This window comes from Lissotriton vulgaris, chromosome 8 (assembly GCF_964263255.1).
Source record: "Lissotriton vulgaris chromosome 8, aLisVul1.2, whole genome shotgun sequence".
NCBI lineage: Eukaryota > Metazoa > Chordata > Amphibia > Caudata > Salamandridae > Lissotriton > Lissotriton vulgaris.
The window spans coordinates 1,431,853,163-1,431,874,497 of record NC_141696.1 but is presented as its reverse complement, the minus strand read 5'-3'; the positions used below and the strand labels follow the sequence as shown (position 1 = coordinate 1,431,874,497).

Here is a 21,335-nt window from a genome sequence, read left to right as displayed (position 1 = left end):
TGGGAGACAGTATCAAATGCGGCACTTAAATCAAGCAAGATAAGTGCCACTGTCTCCCCATTGTCCACCTGTCTTCTGATGGTCTCCGACACACCAAGAAGAGTGGTTTCAGTGGAGAAACCAGCCCTTAACCCGGATTGCGAGCCGTGCAGAAGATTAGAAGTTTCAAGGAAAGAACTGAGCAGGGAGTTAACATGCTTCTCAAGAATTTTAGAGAAACAGGTGAGTAAGGATATGGGGCGAAAGTTGGAAGGGTTATTAGGATCAGCATTAGCCTTTTTTAGCAATGGAACCACCATTGCGTGTTTCCATTCCTTCGGAACAATTGCTTCTGTTAATGAGGCATTCAGGATATCCAGAATAATCTGGATTAAAGCTGGATCCAAGGAGCTCATAATTTGAGGAGGCATCGGGTCAAGGGGAGAGCCAGATATAATGTCTTGAAGATATTTTTTTAGAAGCAGAGGGGAGATTGGCTCCCAGGAATGGAGTGGGGGAGTGGAAGACAGTGAACTGATGGTGACAGTAGGAAGGGAGGTGAGTGGAGTTTGATCAGAATGAGTGGGTGCCGCAGGGGTGGTATTAAAGATATCATAGATTCTCTCAATTTTTTCGAGAAAAAAGTTAGCCAGGGCATTACACTGTGCAGTGTCCAGGCAGGGGTCCTGAGGTGAGGAGGACACTCCAGAGAGATCTTTAATTATTTTAAACAGGGCCTTCGGCCTGTTTTGAGCATTGAGTATGGTGCTGTTAGCGTAGTTGGCTCTGGCGATATCACAGGCGGAGTGGTAAACTTTAAGGGCAGCTTTGTATTTTATTTTATGATCAATACAGTAAGTGGAGCGCCAAATGCGTTCCAATTTTTTACATTTGGATTTTTCTTGGCGAAGGGAGTCATTAAACCATGGGGCCGGTGGGTGGTGGATCTGTGATTTATTAGTTTGATCGTGTTACTTGGTGTTTTCTGTGAGGGATATTGCTACGAAGGGGCTTTGGTCCTAAAATAATTAGTGCAATCAAAGCGAAGTATCGCGACCCTAGGGCCTGGATCCAGATGATGGGGGGAAGTTCGGAAGAGATTTTAATATCTTGCGGGACACGACAGGTGTGCCCATGCTCCCCAATACTTTTCGCCCTATATATAGACCCCATGATTTGCAGAATTTTAGGATGCCAGGCAATTAATCCAGTAGTATGTAGGGGCTATGAGACAAACATTTTGGCATATGCCGATGATTTGGCTGTTATAACTCCAAATCCAGAACTGGCAATAATAGCGCTTACGGACATGGCCAGGGATTTTGGCTATTACTCTGGATACCGTCTTAATGAAAACAAGACTCAAATAATTTGCACTACCAATATTGTAAGACAGGATACTAGGTGGGTCGACTCTGCAATCTATCTAGGAATCAGGATAACCCCAGCAGTCAACTCAATAATCAAGGATAATTTTGCTCCATTGGTTGCCTCCATTACGCAGGAATTAAAAAGAATAGATACTATTCACCTTTCTTTAATTGGGCGAGTTAATGTGCTGAAGATGACTTTGCTACCAAAAATTCTTTATCTCTTCAATTCTGCTTTTAGTTGGTGAGGAGTGGATTAAAAGCATAGAAGTAGCATTCTCAAATTTTCTATGGTCCTATGGCAAAATCAGAAGGTCCCAAACATACTTATCACTTCCGCAAGAGAGAGGTGGCTTGTCAGCACCCAATATTAGATTCTACCAATGGGCATGCCTTATGAGTCATATGGCTATATTATGGGATACCTCTCCTAACCACATTCAGCCTCCAGATCCCCCCTCTATTTTTGAACTATTAGCGGGTGGCGATGCTCAAGGGTTATTGCTACGGCAAACAGAAAGAGGGTATTATAATAAAACTAAATACAAAATTATGGATGGTATTTGGAAAATGTGGAAAGCTATCCAGAAAACATTACTAATCACTAAAATAAACTATTACACCCCATTATGGGATTCTAAAGTTTTCCCCCAATTAAGCAATGATAGGATGGGGGCTATCTGGGAACAACAGGGAATCAGAAGAATGGGGAACATCTTCGATAAGGACACAGGGAAATTACTTACTTTTACTGATATTCAAGTTAAATATGGTATCCCTTCTACCCACACTTTCAAGTACCTTCAGATTCACAAAGTAATGAATGGGATGAGGCCGCGTATCCATCTAGTCGGGAAAATTAAAATAATCGAGCACATGCTCGGAGGCGTAGCCTGCATTAAAATAATTTATAAATCCCTAAACGACTCAATACTAGATGATATGGATAAAGTTGAAACATCGTGGATGACAAAATTAGGGGACCCCGATTTTGACCTAGATAAAGCTCTCCAGCTCGCAAATAAAGTGTTTCGCTCTACCAACCTAAGGGCACAACAATATAAAGTCGTCTTTAATCTATATTTTACCCCGGACAAGCTTTTTAAATGGGGCAAAAGGGAGGACGATAAGTGTCCAAGATGCCAGGAGGGACCGGCTGACTTAATCCACATGTTCTCTCAATGTAAACAAGCATTTACAATGCAAAAGGTCTCGCAGCATTAAAGTTTGAGTTATTGGCATTGTGTATGACAATGCGTTGCATAACTTTTTTAGCAAACTTTGAATTGGTGAGCAGTCGGAGTGTGTGCAAGAGTATGCTGTTCTTGAAAGCAGTGTGGTACAGAGTGCAGGAATTTGGATGACCTGAGCAATGTGGATGATGCACCTCACACACGGGGCTGACGCAGTTATTATTCACACAGCTCTAATGATGCACCTCACGCACGGGCTCACAGTTGTTATTCACACAGCCCCGATGATGCACCTCACGCACGGGGCTGACGCAGTTTTTATATACACAGCTCTGATGATGCACCTTAGGCACGGGTTCACAGCTGTTATTATTCACACAGCTCTGATGATGCACCTCCGGCACGGGTTCACAGCTGTTAATATTCACACAGCTCTGATGATGCACCTCACGCACGGGGCTGACGCAGTTTTTATTTACACAGCTCTGATGATGCACCTCAGGCACGGGCTCACAGCTGTTATTATTCACACAGCTCTGATGATGCACCTCAGGCACGTGCTTACAGCTGTTATTATTCACACAGTTCTGATGATGCACCTCACGCAAGGGGCTGACGCAGTTATTATTCACACAGCTCTGAAGATGCACCTCAGGCACCGGCTCACAGCTGTTATTATTCACACAGCTCAGATGATGCACCTCAGGCACAGGGCTGACAGTTATTATTCACACAGCTCTGATGATGCACTTCATGCACGGGGCTCACAGCTGTTATTATTCACACAGCTCTGATGATGCACCTCACGCACTGGCTCACAGCTGTTATTATTCACACAGCTCTGATGATGCACCTCACGCACGGGGCTGACGCAGTTATTATTCACACAGCTCTGATGATGCACCTCAGGCACGTGTTTATAGCTGTTATTATTCACACAGCTCTGATGATGCACCTCACTCACGGGGCTGACGGAGTTATTATTCACACAGCTCTGATGATGCACCTCAGGCACGGGTTCACAGCTGTTATTATTCACACAGCTCTGATGATGCACCTCCGGCACGGGTTCACAGCTGCTATTATTCTCACAGCTCTGATGATGCACTAAATCATCCCGTGCATAACAAAACATGTATGTGTCCTTGAGTAATATAAGTGGCGCTCACGTGCAAGGATCGAATTCCCGCTATACACAACAGTAAAACAAAAAAAATAACTCTATTCAGGTTAAACGTCAAAGGATGAGTTACTGAAACGAAATAGCTGCCCTTATTTGAACTGCACCTAAATTGAGAAGGCGCGTCTTTCAAATAAAGCGCTCCTTGTATTCTTTCCACAGAATTGGTTGGGCCACAAACAACAGCCCAATAAATACGAACAATGATAGATAGCAGAAAGTTATTTTTCTATTGTGCTTACTTCCGCAGTTAACACATGTCAAAATGGTCTAAGTAACAGGTGCTGGTATTGCTCAATTAAATATTACTCGATGTGCTAACCTCAAAAGGAAGAAAAGCTGTATTGGTCTGCTGGAAATCCCACTCATGGTTTATGGGCCACATCAGCTGTTAGGAGGGAGTGCTTAACTGACTAGCCTAACTAGTATTCTGGAGCAAAAATGAAATTGGAACGAAAATGGCCTCGTCGAATATATATTCAAATGAAAATGGCCTCACTTGACATATTCCAATAAGCATAGACCCATTTAGCAGAGTATAATATATGCATATGTCGTGCAATATCGCTGAGTTTGTTCTCACCCAGTCTACTGCACTCCTCTCAAATAGTTATGTGTGCGCGCACTCGAAAACGAAACCTAGCGTGGGGGCGGGACATCCGTCTTGTGCGCGCAGCCCACGCCCACGGAGTTCCTGGTCCGAGGAGCAGTGGTGACGCGGGGCTCCCATGCCTGAGAGAGAACCCCGCGGAGGCGACAGAACACCGGATTGGCTGTAAGTGGGCCTTGGGGGGCGCTCGTGTGTGTGTGTGTGTGTTTGTGAGTGTGTGTGCGCGTGTGTGTGTATGTGTGTGACAGCGGGGGTGTCTCTGTATGTGTGCGTGTATGTGCGCTCCTGTGTGTGTGTCTCTGTGCGACGCGGGGTGGGGGGAGTGTCTCTGTGTGCGTGCGTGTATGTGCGCTCGTGTGTGTGTGTGTGCGCATGTGTGCAGGGGGAGGTGTGCCTGTGTATGTTTGCGCTTCCAAGGAGACAGCCACGGCGAGCGCGGCGCGTGCCAGTTTCAAATCGCCTCCAAGGCGATGCGCGCGGCCAGGATTGTCTTCTGGGAAGCAGACACCGCGACAATAGGTTCTCGGCGAGAACGAGCTTCCGCGCGCTTAGCCGAGACCTAAAAATTGAGGGGAATCTGTGTAGAGATAGAGAAGTTTCTGGGACTGCTAGATATTCAGGTAAATCTATCCTCAACCCTTATGATATCTGGTATTGGTAACACCACTGATCTAGAATGGGATAAGGAGGCCCTCGTATTTATATGCTTACCAGTTCTTCGGATCCTGGTTGCAGCAGGATGGAAGGATAATACGGCACCTACTTTTCAAATGTGGCTCGCTAGATTTCTAGGCATTCATAACATTGAAGCCGCTCTTTATAAAAACAGGGGGGGAAAGATGAGGGAGTGGGGGCTCCGCATCTGGGCTCCCGTTGCTTTGTGGAGACAAGCCCCATTTGTTTGCATATACTTATGAATGTCTCCCCTAAGACTAATCTTGTCTCTTTATCCTTTTTAGGGCTCGCCTGCTGTGCGCACATGCGCATAGCTGGCGAAGCTCTAATGTGGCTTATCCAGTGGTTAACCACCACTGGCGATTGCATGAACTGCATGTGCTTTTTAGGTGATTGCGCAAGCGCAAGCCCTAAAAAGCGCGTGCACAATGCCACCAGCCGCCTGCCTGCCTGCCTCGCATTAGCACATCAAAGGCAGCCCTCCCAGCGCATTTCTCACCCCCTAATTATTCACGGCCGGCCGGCCGTACTTTCAGTTTCACGGCCGGAGGCCGTGTCTCCTTTTAAAAGTTGTTTAACTTGTTTCTTTCAAAGTCCGTCCTGATAAATTTCGGTAAACTTTATTTATTTATGCGGTTTTTATATGGCGCAGACTTTACCCGAAGGTGTCAGAGCGCTTCCAGGAACAGAACTGATACATGAGAACATTACAAGCACCATCCCACCAGAATTTCAACGCTTCACAAGCAGCAAATTTGAATACACCAGAAACATTATTTGAGAATAATTCAACTCCAATAAGTCTGCCTACTCCACAGACGCTCTCCTTCTGCCCAGGTGTGGACCTGCACTGGCCCCTATGGGCTGGCTTGAAAAATGCACGCGGGGGCAGAAAGAAGGGTTGAGCTTGCGAGTCTACTGCTGCCATGAGACTCCCGGACCTCGTTGGAGTCTCTCAGAGTGAACGACAATCTCATTATCTCACTCGTTCTCGTGTGACCCAAACCTTTGCCTAAATGGCCGGAAATTATCTCAAGTCCAGTTTAAATAATACGAAATGTGTCCTTTGGAGAAAAGGCCTATATTTGGTAATCATGTGCGTGCACGTCTGTGGGAAAGTAGGTGTAAAAAGCATGTGTGTGCCTCTGTGTGAAAGAGCACGTGTGTATATGGATGTCTATTTAGATTAATAAAATGCAGGATGTGTATGCGTGTCTGAGTTTGTCTGAAATTCGGTTGTGTATAGATAGGTGTGTTTGTACCTGTGTATCTGTTCGTGTGCCGGTTGCGTACGCGTTTTTTTAAATTTTATTTTAAACTTTTTATATAGCGCTATCTTGACCCGTAAGTATCAGAACGCGTTACATACACACAGTAAACAGCAGAAGTGTTTGCATTACTTTATCTGTGTGCGATGTATCTGCTCCTGTGTGCGTGTGCAGAAAAATATTGAGTGAGTGCATGTGTTTGTGCCCGAGGTTTTGTCCGCGCCTGGTCGTGTCTCTTGTGAGGGTCTTCTCTTACTGAGATGTGTGTGACTGTGCTCCCACGACTTTCTATTGGTCTCTGGTGTCTGTATTTGATTGAAAGTGGCCGTTAGCATGGTCGCGTGCATTTGTGTGCGTTTTAACTCCCTGTGTTTTTTTCTTTAATTTCTTTTTTTAATGCAGTTTTATATAGCGCGGACCAAAGCAAAGGAGCGCATTACAATAGAACCAAGTACGATGCATTAGGAGAATTACACACTAACAAGTAACAAATACAATCAGGCTAATCAATAAAAAGGTAAAGGTAAAGATCAATTAAGAGGTGCAAGAAATAGGTTAATTCCGGTATAGGAGACATATTTACAGTGTTGCATTCATGTGTGTGACTATTGGTGCATGGAGTGTGTTTGTGTGTGCTCGTTTACTAATATGTGAGTTTACATATGTTTGTCTAGTCCGACGAGCGGGCCATGTACCTTCTTTTGTGTGCAGGTCTCTGACTTTAGTGTGTTTGTGTTTACATCTGTGTGCAATTGATACCTGTATGTGAGTTCGTGGATGTGCGTGCCCCTATGACGAAGTGTTCGTTTCTGTGTCTCTACCAGTCTGTGGAATTTCACACTCACACCCTCAACCCCCCTCACAACCCTCTCACCCTCACTCACCCTCACACCCCTCACCCTCAGACCCCTCACCCTCACACACCCACACCCTTACCCTCACCCCCTCACCCTGACACACCCCGTCACCCTCACACCCTCACCCCCCTCACCCTCCTCACACCCCCTCACTCACCCTCACACACCTTCACACCCCCTCACACACCCACTCACCCACTCTTAGCCTCACCCCCTCACCCTCACACACCCTCAGTCACCCTCACACTTCCTCACCATCACACACCCTCACATCCTCTCACCCTCACAAACCCTCACCCACCCTCACACCCTCACCCACCCTCACACCCTCACACCCTCACCCACCCTCACACCCTCACCCGCCCTCACCCACCCTCACGCCCTCACCCACCCTCACGCCCTCACCCACCCTCACCAACCCTCACCAACCCTCACCCACCCTCACCAACCCTCACCCACCCTCACCCACCCTCACCCACCCTCACCCTAACACCCTCACTCATCCTCACCCTCACACACCCTCACTCACCCTCACACCATCACCCCCTTCACCCTCACACACCCTTACCCTCATCCCCTCACCCTCACACCCCCTAACCCTCACACCCCCTAACCTTCACACCCCCTAACCCTCACACCCCCTAACCCTCACACCCCCTAACCCTCACCCCCTCACCCTCACCCCCTCACCCTCACCCCCTCATTCACCCTCATTCACCCTCATTCACCCTCACACACCCTCACACACCCTCACCCTCTCACACACCCTCTCACACACCCCCTCACACACCCCCTCACTCACCCTCTCACACACCCCCTCACTCACCCTCTCACTCACCCTCTCACACACCCCCTCACTCACCCTCTCACTCACCCTCTCACACCCGCTCACCCTCACCCTCCCTCACCCTCCCTCACCCCCTCACCCTCCCTCACCCTCCCTCCCCTCACCCTCACCCTCCTTACCGCCCTCACCCTCACCCCCCTCACCCTCACCCCACTCACCCTCACCCTCACCCCCCTCACCCTCACCCCTCTCACCCCCCTCACCCTCACCCCCCTCACCCTCACCCCCCTCACCCCCTCACCCTCACACCCCTCACCCTCACACCCCTCACCCCCCTCACCCTCACCACCCTCACCCTCACCCTCACCCCCCTCACCCCCCTCACCCTCACACCCCTCACCCTCACACCCCTCACACCCCTCACCCTCACACCCTTCACCCTCACACCACTCACCCTCACACCACTCAGTGCTACAACACATATTGTGTTACAATAGGTGTCACATTTGCGAAAGATAAAACTATTGGCATTGTAAATAACAAAGCTATTAATTTAGCTATTTTCAAAACAAGCACATAAATAAAAAAGTGTCCTTTACAATACCAATAGCTCAAACTTTCCTAATGCGAGACCTATTGCATTGCTGTGCTTCTCTCCCCTGCTGCACTCTCCTGCTCTCTAGAGATGTGCCCTAACGACCAGAGCTGCCATCTAAGTCACGTAAATACAAAACATGTTGCATTCCAAATGCTATAGGTGTCACATCCGCAAAAGTTATAACTATTGGCATTGTAAATGACAAAGCTATCAATTTAGCTATTTTAAAAAGCAACAAATAAATAAAACATTTGTCATTTACAAGACCAATAGCTCCAACTTTTCTAATGCGAGACCTATTGCATTTCCAATGCTTGTTCTCCTTATCTTTTATCCTCATTCTAACAATTTGCGAATTGTATATTTTGTTTCTGCGATTTGTATTTAATTTTACTATGATATTCTGTGGTCGAAATGTTTGCTCTTCTTTTATGAATCAATAGATTTAATATACTGTACCAGGTAAAATGATAATTATAAATAAAAAAATAAATAAAAAAATTATGTTAAGCATTCTACCAATCACCTTTTTGTAGTTCTCAGTGAGTTGCAGCAAGTAGCATAGGTATGTCTTATCTTGAGTCCCACAGATCACCATGCCTAAGTAAAAGGTCAAATAAGTCTGCAAATAAAAGCATCACAACTGGGAAAAAAAAGGAAAGGTTTGGGGAAATGTTTGTAAGGTAATAGTCTGGTGAATGTAGAAATCTAAAAACTACTTTTGGTAGGAATGAAGGATGTGCCCTCAACACTACCCTATTAGCATGACAAATCTCACTTCTGATAGACTGTTACAAATACTACTCATCTTGTGGACAAATGGACTTTGCCACCCTGTGCTATATGCTATGAACAGGATATCTATGGTATAGTTCTCCGGATCCACTTATACATAGCATTAATGAATATCAATAAACATCCTGCGATTCAGAACTACATTTTCTGTAGGCATTCGAGGTCTAGCACAGGTTCTGTGGTACATGTGGAAAAAGAGTCCCCTTGGTGGGTACAGTTAATTTTTATGGTCTTCTTAAATGCCAGGTGATCTTGAATGCTCACCAGTGGGAGGTCCTTTCAGACAGGTTTTAGTTGATTTGTTTTATTTTTCCACTCAAATCAGGGTGAGATTCTTTTGATAAGATGACTATGATGACAGTAGAGCCTTCAACAACAATATACTAACCAATTACTGAAATAGCAATGGGGTAAATAAGGTACACTAAGTTATCTGGCTAAGTGTGTTTTTTCTTGAGGAAAATAATACCAGTACTACCAGTACCAGTGTAGTGCATAATACCACACTTAAGCCCTTTCTAAACACCAAAAATAACCCTTTTCCCAATTTACTTGCACTAAATTTACCAACTTTGGAAAAAGGGAAGGCTGAGTGACCTTGTAATTTATTTATTTTTAGATCACTGCATGTTTCAGTAATGAGTATTGAACTCATTGAGCCACAGTGTTAAACACAGGATGACACATCTGGCACCACAATTATAGCTGTTGCATATTATTGCATTGCTGCATAACATTGCATACGACATGGAAAGAAGGGTATGTATATTTGCAATGATATGGATAGAGGCTTATGAAAATAGAATGAGTGGTCTTTGGGATGTCCTCTTAAATAAAAATGTCACATGCTGACAATCGGCTGTTTTCATCCTCAACTGCTACCCCACATGCACGCATCTCATCAGCCAGCTACAGGCACTCTCATTCAAACCAGACTCCGTCCACGCGCCTTGCAGACATAACCCCCTATCACTCTAGCTGATCAGATACGGCTGACCCTTCCTCCATACAGAAATGGGGAACGGGTCTTAATTCTCTTCAACTTGGTACCATTGGCCCTCTCCACAAAATCACTAACTGCTCCAGTAACTAGTCTCTCTAAATGTGGCTGCATTGTGTGTGATTCTTTGAGTTACGTTTTCTATTCCCTTCCTCATTATTTTACTCATCCCTCTTTATCCTCAACACCTCCCTTTGGATATACCTTTCCACCCACCTCTTCACCCCATCTTGCTCATTTCCTTATTAATCCAAAGACTGCTTTTCTAATGAACAAATGACCATTACAGCGAAATACCCATAAACAAATTATTAGTTTAAGAAATTGTGTTATTAGGTGCAAAGGATGTGAGTCCGTATCAAGTAATAAGTCAGTAAAAGTCTCTTTACTAGGAACCATGTACACCATTGTAGCACTTTTAAAGTGTTGAAATTAGCAGACCGTAGCACTTTATTACCACCATCTCCTGTACGGATGATGCACAACCACAGCCATCACCTGGGGTATTCTTTTCTCTGACCTCTTTTGTAGGTGAAAACAGAGTTTTGCCATCAAATGGTAAATCCAATGGCTTGGTGTGTATATTCACACAAATATGTGTATTCAGTTGGTGTAACTAATGCTTGGTGCCATTGTGTCTACCAGGCCCTTTGTGCCTGGTTTAATTTGCCACTTTCCCCTTTTGATTGCTTGGGAGAAAATATCTTGTGCAATGACCGGACGCAGAAATTCTGTAAGATTTTCCCAGTATTACAAGGCGTATACTGCTATAATGGAAGCAGTATTACCTTTCAAAGTAGAAGTTGGGAGTCCCGCTAGTGATCCATACTTCACTGTTCCAGTGAATTCCGTGATGAAAGATGTAGTAAATCTATTTTTTCTGCATGATCACTCCTGAGTTTTTGCCTTTTGCTGGACCCCATATTTTTGCTGAATCTGGCCACTTTACCCCTGCTAACCAATAGTAAAGTGCCTGTGCTCCCGTATTAACATGGTTGAATTGGCATATTCCTAATTGGTATATTAACTTGACTATAAGTCCCTAATTTATTGTACAAAATGTTTGCAAGGGCCTGAAAGTTAAATGCTATTAGTGGTCTGCAGAACCTATTGTGCATTCCACTATAGTGCAGTGCAAGCATGGCTTCAGGCCTACCACCAAAGCCTGACTATATAACATTGCAAACAAACACTGTAATTGGTCAAGTTAAACCCTTTTTGACTGGTAAAAACCTCCCTATGTAAGATTGTAACCCACAAGGTAGGGTGCATGCCATTTAAAAGTGGGCCTAACTGTCCTATGTAGAAAGTGCATATTAAAATACTAATCATATTTTGCGAGAATGGAACCAGACTGAAAAACATAAAAAGCCGCTATTTTTATTAAAAATTCAGTTTAATGCTGAAGCCGGATTTTTAATAAATAGTAAGGAAATGCAACTTTCGGAAAGTTACCTTTTCGGTGCCTGGCGCTCTTAAATACTAATGTGCAATTGGCTTTTCAGATTCTCCTGGCCAGTGATTAGCCTTGAGTAGATGTGAAAAAGGTGTGAAATGTATCCCTGGAGCAAACAATAGGCTGACCTGAATAAGCAGAGATGGCTCCTCTGAGCTAACAGAATATGCAGGGTGCGAGATTTGAGCATTTGTGTTGACAATACAGTGTCAAATACTGCATGACTGGGTCTGCTGGGTTCCCATATAAAACTTGAAAGGAAGAGAACAGGCTGCCAAGATAATTCTTGTGTATCCACCGTCTAGTTGATTGAGGACCCTGCTTTTGTCCTATTTTACCCTCTCGCGGGTTTGTTTGGGTATGGTGCCTGCCTCAAACTTCAGTTTAGTTTTAGGTGTGGGAGGACACTTGAATTTGGATTCTTTGAGATATGACTGCCTTTCACCCATGCTGCACCCAACAAAGGACACATTTTAAAACGAGACAAACGGAGAAGTCACATGTATAATGGCAGAAACATCTACACATCCTAAGAATGGAAGTTTGAAAATATCGACAGATGGTTTCAAGCTAAACCATGTATACAGACTAATAACGAAATAAACATACTATCAGTGTTAAATACACGTTTTAAAATCATACGGTGCTATATTTCACATTATACTACTCTTTTATAACTGACGTTTAAGTAACAACTGAGGGTGGGCTGGCTATAAGATAGTGTGGTTTGGGAAGATTCTGATAACAGGGAGTTTTGGGAGCTTGTTGTTTCAAGAAGTGCCTTGTGAAATTCGTAGTTATGTAGGAGGAAAAAACTAGTGGTTGGCATCATGGGATTGGTTGAATTGGAGGGTAGAGTTACGGATCTGCAATTGAAAAGGGAAACAGCAGGAATGAGGGATACAAAGTGCGGCGCAAGGAGGGAAGATGCTGGTTAGAAGTTTTAATGTCATTTGGATACAGATATGGATGCAAGATTATGGAGGTTTGGCATGGAGATTACCACGTTAAGCGCAGTTCTGTTGGCGTTTATTTGCGCTGTTAGAGAGAATAACATCAGTTATTAGTAAAATATGGCATGGAGTGGTTATTGGATTATTGAAATGATGTTCAAAAGTTTGAAAATGTTAGCTAATGTCAAAAATGTGTTTAAGCTTTTAGTGAACGCCTGAGGAAGGGCGATTAAATGCCTGAAATGCATTGGTTTAGAGAGAACCTCTACTAAGGATGTTTCATATATATATCATGCTTCAAGGAAAGGCCTGGATTGGCAGATTTGTAGCAGGAGAAACCTTTGTACGCACAAAGTGCCCTACATGTGACAGGAATAAAAGTTTTGAAAAAATAAAAAAAAGAGAAAGGAGTACATGAAATAAAATTTTATGAAACAAGGATACATTTTGGAGTATTTTGTGATAGCAATCACAGAGTATGGTTGGAGTGGAAAGGAGCTTCAGTTTTCAAAGTGTTTAATTGTACGCAGTAAAGTGGGCAGACCACGTTACCGGGCGGCACGCTAAAGGATGAGTAATGATTAAACTTGAAAAAGTGAAACGATTGGCCAGAAAAAAGGTGTGCACTGGTGCCCCATTGTGGATTCTTTAGTACACTTGAATTGCCATAGTTTACTCTCCACATATGCATCTGCTCCTCAGAGCCCAAGTTGAGTGTTTCAGAAGACTTTCACCATCTTGGATTTACTATGACAAATTGCATTTTGGGACTATTAGTAGTAAGGCAAACCTGAACTACTAATGCACAAGTAGATTAATCAGGGCCTTGAAACCTGTATCCTATTGGTTAGGGGGCGACCAGGAGTCACCTCCCCTCACTAGCTGGCTAGAGGCATCGATGTGGCACCTCCAACTTCAGAACACTTTCTTGACCTGCAAAAGATCAGAAAAGGACTGGACCTTCTGTATGTGCCCTGAGAGGAGCCCTGCTTGGCTGGATCTACTTCTTCTTGTAACCAGGACAAAGACATAGACTCAAAGGGCCTGTTGGCTGACTTCCTGTGTGGCTACAGGGAGACAACAAGCTGCAGAGGGCCTTTTCCTGAAAACACCCAACTGACCAATGGTAACTGGACCTAGAGTTCACCTTGCTGTTGGCCTCAGCCTGACTCCCTCATTTGAGTGCTCACTACATTGCTAATTCGGTAATTTACCGATTCAGTATTTTAAGGAATCAGTAATTTACCGATTCCTTAAAATACCGAATCGGTAAATTACCGAATTAGCAATTTGGACACCTACATCTCAGTAGCCTAATTCTGGTTGGTAACGGGCGAAACGGAATTACGCTTCCTACATCTGGCACTAAGCGAGAAGGTAAAATCTTTGGCAAGGACATACCTACTTGGTGTATCTGAGTCCGGCTACACTGTGGTCAGCCTTAAATTACGTATAGGTCCCAGTCTACAGCAACCATTGACTATCATTGACGCTTTATTCTTTTTTTTAACCATTTCTACTAAAACTGTTAAAATTCTTATCTCCGGTTCCCCTTGTTACATTTTTGTCATTTTGCTTATTAAATATGACTCTTATTATTTTTGACTTTATTACTGTTTTGCTACTGCATAAATACTTTATGCATTGCCCTAATGAGCCCGTCTGCTCTGTGCCATAGCCATGAAGGGGTTGTGCTCAGGTTATTTAGTGGCTTTGCGGGTATACTGTGACAATGGTTGTGCTATTCCTTGAGGTGGGCAGTCACCCACCCTAAATAACAAGCCAATTTTGTACAGTTAGGAGCAGGGCCTTCTCTTATTTTTCAAAGGGTGCAGTTATTACTGAACACAACGCTTGCAGATTTGTCCTGAAGTCCTCCATATATGCATGATTGACTTCACAGAAATGGCCTTATCTATGAGAGAACCTTCTTTCTGGAGAAGGGATTGTCTTGAAGGAGAAGACATGGCTTCCCCTGTTAGAAGCAATTGTGTGATATAAGTGTTCCTGTTCAGTGTGCAAATTCATATGAAGTGTATCTTTTTCCATTTTTGTTTTGATAGAGAAGGGTGCACCAGTTAAATTCCAATAGGTCAATTTGACTGTCTACAGGAGGGTCTGACCCAGCCGGAAATGGAATAGGAATAGGGATTGGAACTTAAAAATGTATCTTTTTAACTGATTGGCCAAGTTATCATGGACTTTTTAAGGCAATTCCCAACCAGTTGGGAATGAAAAAGTCCAAGACGACATATTAATGCTGAAGCAAACAAATCAAAAGTGGTGTTTTTGGGTTCCATTCATTTGTAAAGTGATGCACTTTTTCTAGATGTCTTTAAAGAGAGTCATGATTTCCTACATTTTCACAAATCATTTGTCATCCTTGTATATCAACTGTAGTGTAACAACTGCAGGCAGTGAGCTGTTGTGTTATCACAACAATGTGGCTGAAATTCATGTGTGCATACATGTCAATGATTTATTATATTGTTTCTGGCTTTTACATACTATAGGAGTCTCATGGTTAAGTGCATGCACAATCCTGTTTCTACTGGTGCCTCCGTTTTGAAAGAGGTGGAGTGTGAGTGAAGTTGTGGGTATCTATTTCATTTAAATGACAAATACTATGTTTGACTGTCAGACCAGGCAGTGCTAAACGTACTACTGACACTTAGGAGCTATTGTTGCTAAATGCAGTTTAATACATTGAAGCTATGCAACATGTAGCTTTATTGAGGGTTAAATTTAGAATATAAAACACAGACTGTAAGTTCCTGAGTCATTGCCTCAGCTAATACTCTAACCGTCCCAGGTGGTTTACCCTACCGTCTTATTGGTCTAACTTTGTGTTATAAATGTGATTCCAATAATGATACCACATCAGTGGAGTGGGAGAGTTATTTTCACAATTTTAGCAACTGTGGATCCATCTAAACGGGTTTTGCGGAATTTAAGACAGCTTCTTCAAGGCAGTTTACACCCCCACAAGAAAATTACTTTTCCGTCCCTATAATAGAACTCACTGTAGTCACACCTAAACAGCTATACTTACCACCCTATGCATCTTGTTGCACATTTAAACATACATAATCTAGTAATATCAAAAAAGTAGTGCAACTAAATAAATACATATATATTTTGTAGTGTTACACATTAAAACATAAATACAATAAGAAACACAGTACATCATCGAAAGTGCTAATTTACAGCATTTAGCAAAAAGCAGGAAACCAATATTTTTCCCCACATTTGAACCCTATCATAGAGCTTGATTTGGCATTGTTAATATCATCTTTAAATCCTGAATGCTCACCTGAAATACTTAATTTTCTTACTTACTTTGTACTTGTACCTGATCAGTTACACTCAGAGTTTCTTGGTCAGTTAAACTAATCGTCTGATAACTAAAGTTTAGTATCATGCCAGTGTAAAATTGCTAAATCACCATCCAATCTTGTACTCTCTAGTATCTCATCTTTCCTAAAGCGATAATAGATATTTAGTGCTGCATAATCGAACACAAAAGTGTCTTGCAAAAATACTTCATTGGACGTCAATGGTTGTCACAGATTTCCAGGAGTGTTTGATGGGGACAGATTTCGGACTTCACAGCTCACCTTTTGCGAATTGTGCTGCATATTCTTAATGACCTTAGATATGGTGAAATGTTGTCTGTTAAGAATTCTGATAGTTAGAATCAAAACTTACTAATAGAATTTATTAGATAGTGTAGGGTTATGGTGCAGAGGATCGACCATTCTAAAAATCTATGTAATTTTCACATTCATGTTTATTGCTAATGGGTATTACATGTGCTTGAATATTTAAATAATAAACTATATTTGTTTTTGCAGATCTACCCCACGGGAGTACATCACTGTCAAGTGGCATTTATGTGGATTACTAGTCTACTGCAACACACTAGCCACAAGTAAGTGCTACAGATTAAAGTAAGACATTTCAACTTTTTAAACTGTCATTTTTACGCGTTTTCAAATAGCATTTTTCAAAAAGCAAGTTTACTTGGTTTTAGGTCTAGGTTGCCCCGCCCAAAACCCATTTAGCAGATTGCATCACTAATTCTCATACAAAAATTGTGTATTAGTACACAAGGGCATTAATGTATTTTATAATTACACATATTCCGTTTTTTTGGGCAAGCCCAGAATCACTGTGCGTGGGACTTGCACATGAAAAGCAGTGCCCCATTACACTATTCTTGTGTGTGTAAAAGGCCCTCCGGATTGAGCATTAGTCCACGGTTTCCAGAGAAGTTAAAAAATTGTGAATTCGGATCATTTCATATGATGGTCACAAAAAGTGCTGAGGCCTGGTGGCCATTACTTTTGAAGATGTGTCTTGAGCATAGTGAATCGGTAATTGTTATCATGTTTCATTGTCTGTAGTCAAGGACCTATTGTGTACAATATTAAGACTTATAGCTTTTCAATCTCATTTCTTTGTTCTCCTTCGGTGATTTTTCTCCTTCTTCTTGTTTGTCCCTTACATGGAGCACAGCATTTTATCTTCCTTTTCATTGGATAACTTGTATACTTCCAAGAATCACATCAGGGATATTGTCTTTTTTTTGTTCTCTCCCCATGAACTACTTCTCCCTCCCTGTGCTCTCCATGTTTTTTTCCCACCCCTCCCAGCTCATCTGTAAAAGCACAACAAGAGGTATATTTTCCCAGTTTGACTAAAGAGCAAACTTTATCTTGGTTTTCTTTTAACTCCATCTTTCCACGTTTCATGAAAGCCTAGCCTTAGCACAAAAAGGCAGCATAAGGAGTGGCAGGCTGCGCTACAGACTCAGCCTACCTTTGAGGCAGTAGGTGTACTTTATGAAATATATCTTCTCTATGTCCTTAAATCGGCTTTTCAAGCACATGCAGAGCACCAAATGACTAGAGCATTTGTTCCAGTTCCTAGTTCTATGTAAGGTAAATGGCAAGCATTTTTCCCTTAAATTCTGACAGCTGCTAATTTATTTTGAGTACCTGCAACACATCCGAAGTGTAACCTTTAAGACAGATTACATGCATCAGTTTCTTTTTTAATTGTTTACTGTGTTAAATTTGAAAACTAAACCATCCTATTTATAAAGATTGATTATATTGAATTATGTCTTCAATTCTGAGATACCTTAAGATATGTGTTTACTTTTCCTTCAGTATGTTTTGTCCTTTTCAGCAATGCTTTACAAATAAACACTGGCAAAGCCAACAGATAAGCATTCATGAAATAAGGGAAACAACCTTTACAACACAGTCATTACATCGCACCACCTTTACATAGCAGTCATTACATTGCAACATCCTTTACATAGCATGTCATTACAATGCAGCAATTACATTGCATGTCACTACAATGCATGTCATTACAGCGCACGTCACTACAACGCAGGCATTACATCGCAAGTCATTACAATGCATACCATTACAACGCATAGTACCCTTACACTATCCTACATTTACCCTACTGTTGCACTCACTGGAGTTAGAATAGTAATTTTTACCCCACCACTATCTAACACTTACCCTACTGTTGCACTCACTGGAGTTAGAATGGTAATTATTACCCCTATACTATCCAACACTTACCTTAAATGCGATGTAATGGTATGCGTTGTAAAGGTATAATGCGATGTAATGGAATGCGTTGTAAAGGTGGTATCTGAAAATGCAATGTAATGGCATGCAATGTGAAAGAATGCATTGTAAAGGATGTTGCGATGTAAAAACTGCATTGTAAAGGCATGCACTGTAAATGTTTGTGTTGTAACATCATACATTCATGAGATAAAGTCAAGACTTATTTTCTTTGCCAGTGCTTGTTTATTGATTTGTGGATGATGAAGGCCATGGCCAAGTGTCTATAAATTGTGACTAATCTTGTTATGAATATTGGCCAAGGAAACTCCTCATTTCATCCCTAAATTTGATGACTACGGTTCCACAGTGTATCCGCTGACATGACTGTACTTTGAAATTCTTTTTATTTCATGTAACCTTTATATAGCTGACAAGTCACCTTGCAGCCATTTCAGAACACTGTGTTGCAATTCATTATTTACATTGTTTTTGATAATACACATACCATACCCTAGTACACTAAGTGGTACTAGAGTAGTAGCATATGTTTGTGAGCGCACACACACACACACACTGAGTGTAGTATGAGGGTGGTTAGTGTAGTTAGTGATAACAGCATTTAACACACTACTACTTTACATTCTAGGGTTTGTGGATGTATCACTTTAGAGCTAGTGCACTTGATTGTTGGAATAAAAGCGTAATACTAAAAACATTGTTTTCACTGAGACACAGGCATAACCTGGTAGGTCTGAGATAGACACAACGCGAAGATGAACACCCCAAAACAATACAACAAGGCATTCCTTATAAAATACCAACTGTAACCAGCCAAAATAAAAACAAATCTGAAATTAACATTATTCAAGGAAAAGGATTATGAAATACATATTGACACATTTAGTTATGGATGACGGAGCAGTACATTCAAAAAGTTATTTTTTGTTTCGCTAATAACTAGTACGTCCTGGAGCCAATGAGTACCAACATTTCAAAATTGGAAGTGCACTACACTCTGAATTTGTAATATGTGGCACGGAATGGTGAAAATGGAAAGGTTCAGGGTAGTTTAGGGGGTAAAAAGAAATTTGTTGCATGGGAATTGCCATTGTTGCAGGGAATATTTCTATAGTGCCCTTTCCAGGTTGGGTGAATTTTGGTCAGAAACTATTGAGAAATTTCAAAATGAGAATGCCCACGGTGCATGTGTTAAGTGTGTGTATATCTGACAATCAACATACAACCCTTATGTAGATTTGGAAAATTAAAAATGGTGTACAAGTGCTCTGAATTCGCAAAATGTTTTCAAACATAAATAAAAACCAAAAAACACTTGATTGGATGGATGCATATGAAAACATTTGAAGAGCAGTCTTCTAGTTTCCTTTGCATTTGATTGGCAAACATGATCTCTAATCATTGCACTATTGTCTTCCTCTGTGTATCCGCCAACCGAGGAATACACCCCGCTATAATATTCAAAGAACTCATCCGCAACTGTCTGTGGGTCGGTGATCACCATAGAATCCGTTCCCTGTAATTCTGGCACCAGCCTCGATGCTTGATCTCCCCTCTCAAGCCACGCTATCAATTTACCGGCCTTGTCCCCATGTTCGTATATCCTGCTCTGAGTATCAGTGTCCTGAGCAATGGCCCTGTCTCTTGCAAGGCTTCTATAATCATCTTGTCGCAATTTTAGGAGGTGCATACTCTCCGGGGTTGCTGCCCTAACTACCTCCTCGTCTAACTTTATCACTTCCGCCTCCGCCCCGCCCTTTCCATGTCTACTAGGCGCTTCTATTTCTTCCCCGCTATCAAGGACAGTACCTCCCCCGAACAACTGTCATATAAGGTTCCCACAGGGTTTGCGGTGACTCCACCGAGCCCCTGTTTTCTTGGAAGTATCTCTCCGTTACTTTAATGATCTCTCTCTTGGTGTCTTGGTCTTTCAGGTGCCATGCATTAATAGGAGCCACCCTACCCACTGCAGATTGGCCAATCTCAAGCTGAAGCCATGTGGGAGAGTGGTCGGAGATCCCCCTCCCTAGGTGTTGCGCCTCCCGGCCTGCGGCAGCCTGGGCCGCTGGTATCAGAATGTAGTCACTTCTGGACAGGCTGTGATGCGCAGCGGACACGTGTGTATATTGTAGCGCTGTGGGGTTACGCACCCTCCAACCATCCATCAGTCCTGTCATGTCTAGGAAGTCGGGAAGCCACATCTGCGCCGGTCTCAACGCTCTAGCCGGGTGTCTGTCTAGTTCCCCGTCAACCACCGCATTGAAGTTTCCTCCCATCACCAGGAGACCCAAAGGTAAAGTCAGGAAGATAGCGTCCAGGTCCCAAAAAGTGTCAGATTGAAGGCCGGGCGGGACATATATGGACAAGAAAGTAACTGTCTTCCCTTCCCACTGCCCTGATACACCAATGTAGCGGCCTCTCCGGTCAGATCAGTGGCTTGAATGTCCAGGGGAAAAGAGTTTTTAACCAGAATCCCAACCCCCCCTAGACCCTGTAGTGAACCCAGCATGTGCGACCAAGTTATAGCCCCCTTTGTGAAGGGCCAGGCAACGATTACCTATGAGATGGAAAGCCTGTAATAAGACTTCGTCCGGGGAGTGTCTTCTAATCAACTGGCCGACCATCCCTCTCTTAATCCTGTCTCCCAGGCCGTTCACATTCCAGCTTAGCACTTTTATCCCCGGCCCCTGACTCATCTTCGACATTAAACCAGTATGGATACAATACAATCACATTTGTGTCACCTGATGCAAAGAAAAAGAAAATTTAAGAAATCCGCAAAGCAAATGATACGGCAAACAATAGTATCACCAAAACAGACCTCTTCATCCACCCCCCTCCCTGCACCCCTGCATATGGCTAATGCCCATCCCCAACTCGCAGTGTTCCTGTCGCCCAATACCCCGCCTACTCAACTAACTAAAGGTATTAACGAGGAAGCAACCATTGTCCCGCCCCTCCCCCCACCCGCAACAGCACTGTCTTGAGCCCTGAAGCAGTTC

The 21,335-nt window shown here is 43.0% G+C and overlaps 1 protein-coding gene across 2 annotated transcripts in view; it reads left to right on the top strand.

Moving 5' to 3' along the window:
- Nucleotides 1-21,335, top strand: part of BCL9 (BCL9 transcription coactivator) — an 823,614-nt gene that overhangs the window by 289,118 nt on the left and 513,161 nt on the right. Inside the window, exon 2 of one of the 2 annotated variants that reach the window (XM_086935499.1) lies at nt 16,576-16,652. The gene's annotated coding sequence lies outside the window, so the exon portion shown is untranslated. Of the gene's footprint in view, nt 1-16,575; nt 16,672-21,335 lie in introns of both variants that reach the window. The other variant, XM_086935500.1, reaches the window with a different exon arrangement.